Source organism: Microtus ochrogaster, chromosome 1 (assembly GCF_000317375.1).
Source record: "Microtus ochrogaster isolate Prairie Vole_2 chromosome 1, MicOch1.0, whole genome shotgun sequence".
NCBI classification, from domain to species: domain Eukaryota; kingdom Metazoa; phylum Chordata; class Mammalia; order Rodentia; family Cricetidae; genus Microtus; species Microtus ochrogaster.
The window spans coordinates 48,203,843-48,208,776 of NC_022009.1; the positions used below are offsets into that span (position 1 = coordinate 48,203,843).

A 4,934-nucleotide genomic window follows, 5' to 3' on the forward strand; every position below is an offset into this window, starting at 1 on the left:
TGTTTGGACTCACATCCTCAAAAGTTCACCAAGTCAGCCATGGTAGAGCATACAGAGTAGAGTGGCCAGCTCCCTGGTGGTGGGAGGGCTGCTGCAGCAATGTACTGGTCACTAGGAGGCTGGCAGGAAGCAAAGCCAGAACCACAGCTGAGTTCAACCTTCAAAAGCCAGCCTCATTGCCCACACATCCTCTGGTCTTCAGAAGAGTGCCACTGGCTGGGGACCAAGCTTTGAAGCAGGAGCCTTCTGGGGTGTGTCAGATTCGAACCCTGGGCACTGACAGCAGGATGTGCACCACTGGGCACTACCCTTCAGCCTTGAACCTCCAGAGTCAATTTAAGACTCTAGAGTAGCTCCGTAAACTGCTCACTCACCGTGCACAAAACCCTGAGTTCAACACTCAACACTAACATTAAGTTAGCCCAGTTGGTGTGTTATTGTCTGCAGCAGAAACTTGAGACATGAAGGATCTAGTGTGTGAATTCAAAGATCACTTTCGTCACCTTTTATTCTTTTCTTCCTAAAGATCATTGTAACCCTTTTCTGCCAGGTTTAGTTATCACGCCAATTTCAGCACTCAACTCATCAAAACCATGGGCTCAGATATAAAAATTTATTGGAAATTTCAATAACAAGTGTTGCAAAAAATAAATAAAATTTGTGATTTGTTTTCCAGAAAGAACAAACGAAAACATGCTACACACAGCAAGATGTGGCAGTTCACGCCTGTGATGGCAGCATCAGGGAGACTGAGGCAGAGTCCAAGTTTGAAGCTGGTCTGGGCTACATAGTGAGAGGCCATCAAAATATAAATAACATCAAAAACCAAATAATAGTTTTTTAAAAAAGCACACAGAAAAGCAATGTTCCCTTGTCATGGCACCCCTGGGTCAAAGGGGTCCTTTTATCTCTACACTGCTTTTCCACTTGAATCTCTCAAAGATGCCAGGCCCAGCATTGCATGGTGGCTCAGGTCTTTAATGTCAGCACTTGGGAGGCAGAAGCCGATGGATCTCTACGAGCTCAAGGTCAAACTGGTCTACCTAGTGATTTCAGGTTGCCAGGCTACACAGCAAAACCTCGTCTAATACATGCGTACAACCTCAATTACCCGCCCACGTTTGGGTTTAAATGGTGTGAGTACTAAGCAACTTTCTTCATACAAACAAGCACACGGAAACAAAGGGAGCTTTGTCACAGCAAGTTCCAAAACATACAGAGCTCCATTATCAGAAAGGATGGGAGTAGTCAGCTGACGCGCAAGGCTACCAGCCGCGCGGCCTCTGTGCCTGTCCAAGAAGCGCTTTGTTTTGCAACCATGCGACCGCTATGCTGCAGGTGGGAATCTGGGTGCAAAAGACGGAGCAGAATGTGAGTGGGAAATCTGGACCGCTTAAATCGGCCAGCCTGAACCCTTGCAAACCTCTCGGAGTGGTCATGAAACAAAGGCGAGTAATGCCCCGTATCGCCACCAGAGAGCGCCGTGCCACCAAAAGCACGCGGGCAATGAGAGCACTCCTCCTTTTGCCACTACCAAGCCCAACCCGCTGGAGAACGTGCGCCAGGTTACTGCTCCGGGTCACTCCCGACCCACAGCCTTGTCTCATCGGCTCCACCCTGGGGCAAAACCTCTGGATCTGGGTCCTGGTGGAGTCAGGATGCCTGGAAATTCTGGTCTGGTGATTCTTTCCTTAATCGTACTTGAACAAGCAGGTATCCTGCTGGAACCCGATTTGAAAAGGACCCAGGATGAGGGGCTGCCAGGGACACAGGTTCCTCCTTCTGAAGGCTGCAGAGCCCATGCTCCAAGGGATGACCACTGTCTGAAAGGGGAGTGAGAAAAGCAGGGTAGCACTTGCCCCAGCATATGCAAAGCAACAGATTCCATCCCTGGCAACAAGAAATGAAAGGAGGGGCTCCCGGTTTCACAGCCCTCACCTAAGGCTGGCCACATCCAAAGCAAACCTGATAGTTGTGTGTCCAGCTGCTGTGGGGTGATGCTGGGCCTTAGAAGTGCCCTAGGCTGGCTATATAGCATATGCTGGTGCTGCGTGGCTCGGGACCAACAGGTTTCCTTCCCTCCACACAGAAAGACTGGAGCTTCTGGCATGGCTCACCTCCCCCTGGAGCTGCTTCACCTCTCTGGGATTCTGTTTGCCCATCTGCAGGGCAAGAGTGTTGGTGACTGAGCGGGAAGAGTGAGCTGGCTGTTATCCTCAAGCTGGTAGGTATCCTCCAGGTACTGGCATGGATCCCATGCCCAGAATACAGTGCTCTCCTTCCAGATCCCCAAGCTCAGGACATTAGCCAGGAGGCCCTGGGCTCCCTTTGCTGTGCTGTCGGCAATGTCAATCCCAGCCTGTTGACTGCCACCAGGCTGAGTCCACAACCTATCTTGCTTGCAGCTCCTGGCAGTGTCAACTCCAGCAGCAGGAAGGGGGCCCCATTCGAGGAATTGTCAGTCTGGCCCTGAGAACTTGGCCAGATGCCTAACCTGACCTCTTTCCAGCCACTGGGCATTTTCTGGCTGCTGGATGAGCTCTGCTCCTTCCTCCCTAGCCTAGGTGGAAACTAACAAGGAAATGACTATCAGGGACTCCGTGGACCTTCACGATTAGGTCCCAATGTGCACATGGGAACTGGAGGCTTTGGGGCTAGTGGGTCTCTGGGTACCATCATGGATAGGAGAGGCTAATATCAACCAGGGCCAGGGATGTCTCGGTACTGATGTGGGTAACCAGGCATAGCTTTATGGCCCAAGCTCAGGGAAAGGACCCTATGGTTGGAAGATGCTAGTCAGCTGAGCAGTAGCAGGGATTGACACCGTGGACCCCAGCTTACCCAAGAGGACTCTTCTGGGCCTCCAGGACCTCAGCTCCACCCAAAAGCTGGGCAACTCCAAGATGGTGGTATCTATTGTAGATGGAGGTTGTGGGATTCTGGTAATGGTTGACCAAGGCTATGGTAGGCAGTTAGGGACGGCCCAGCTCCCATGAACTCTGGCCCTGTATCATGCTTGGCATTCAAGAGCTCCGAGAGAAGCCAGAATAGTGCTGCTCAGAAGCATTAGGCCAGGCGTAAGGACCAGAGGGAAGCAGGACTTAGGGGTACCTAGCCAGCCATGCTGCATCTCCTGTGATGTTCTGTGGCCACGGGTCCCGTAGCAACTTTCCGCTCAGCACTTTGAGGAGCTGTCTGAGTCACATCCCCCAGCCCTGAAGGATAGGAGCCCAGAGCCTCTCATTCTTTCCAGTGTTTGCTTCAGCCTAGCCTTCCCGTGGGATGTGAAGTGCGCGTATCTCATTGTGATTTTTGATTTTCACTCCTTACATGCTGAACATCCCTCATGGACTTGGGCCCTTCATGCATCCTTTTTGAAGAAATGCCACCTTGTAGTCCATTGTTCTCCCTTCGGCTGCTGCAGCAATCTTCCTTCTCCTCCTCCTCCTCTTCCTCCTCTTCCTTCCTTTTGAAATGGAGTCTTACAGCCTAGGTTCTCCTAAAAATCGCTATGTAGTCCAGGCTGGTGCCACACTCACGGCAACCCTCCTGCCTCAGTCTCCCAAGTGCTGGGAAACACCAGCCCAGGCTTCTTTCACTTTTATTTTCAGATTTATATGTGTTATGCATGTGAGTGTTTTTCATGCATGTATATATGTGCATCATGTGCATGCCCGGTGCCACGGAGGTCGGAAAAGGGCAACGGATCCCCTGAAACTGGAGTCACAGACGATTGTGAGCCACCATGTGGGTTCTGGTAACTAAACCCCAGTCCTCTGCAAGAGCAACAAGTGCTCTATCTGCTGAGCCGCCCCTCTAGTCCTTAATCTTCCTTAAGTTTGTATGTTTCTTTATTTATCTGTGTGGGAGGGTACACATAGGAGTCAGAGTACAATCCACCGGTTGATTCTTTCCTTCTTCCATGTGGACCCCAGGGATTGAGTTTACGATGTTATGTTTGGTGGTTAACACTTTTCACCGGCTGAGCCATCTGGACAGCACCTTATTTTTTTTAATGTATATAATGTATTTCCATTATAGTCACTCTCCATCACCCTTTCATTCTCAGCCCCATCCCACTCCCTTTGGGTTCCTTTAAGAAGTCATCACCCTCCTGCACATATGACCTCTTGCAAGACAGTTTCTTGCGTGTGTGTGGATGTGGGACAATGTACAGGAGCAAGAGCAACTTGACCAATAGCTAAGATCCAGACGCCATTAAGTGCAAACAGCTCCTTGGAGCAGAGCGGAGCCTCGGGAGCCCTCCCGCCCACGCAGGAAGCCCTCCCCGCCCACGCCGGAAGCCCTCCCCGCCCACGCCGGAAGCCCTCCCCGCCCACGCCGGAATGCCGACCATCTTGATCTTGTGTAGGTAACTCTGCAGCTGCCACGGATCCGTGAATGCGACAGCCGTGTGTCCAGAGCAGCGTTCCCCAGCACTCGTCCCCGTCCTGCATCTCGTGTTTTTTCCAGCTCCCAGTCCACCATGGTCCCTGAGTTTGGGGGTGTGGGGGTGACATAGACGTCCCACTCAGGGCTGAGCCCTCAAACGACACTTCGAAATTATGAGTCTGTGTTAACTGCCTACCACTGCGGAAAGTTTCTCTGAGCCAGGCTGAGAACAACACTAATCTTTTTCATTTCTAAAATGTTTCTCTTCGTCCTCAGCATGGGCCCCTGTTCACTCTTCCCTCCCTTTACTCTGCTTCCTACAATGTTTGTATTTATTTATTTGTCTTTTCTAAGTCCTCCTGTTTTGTTAATTCTCATTTATCTGATGGCCTGTGATGTCATCGCTGTCCTGGTTCACCTCTGTCTTAGTGTGTGAAGAATGGCTCTGAGGCTGTGAAGAGCAAGAGGCACACAGACCCAGGACTGCAGACCTGGGACTGTAGATCCAGTACTGCAGACCCAGACCCGGGACTGCAGACCCA

The 4,934-nt window shown here is 51.2% G+C and overlaps 1 long non-coding RNA gene across 1 annotated transcript; it reads left to right on the forward strand.

The window, feature by feature from the left end:
* Window positions 1–796: 796 nt before the first annotated feature.
* LOC113456541 lies at window positions 797–4,928 on the forward strand. The gene is made up of 3 exons (XR_003377294.1): window positions 797–1,674; window positions 2,090–2,224; window positions 4,070–4,928. It is a non-coding gene; the product is annotated as an uncharacterized LOC113456541 (long non-coding RNA).
* Window positions 4,929–4,934: the final 6 nt, after the last annotated feature.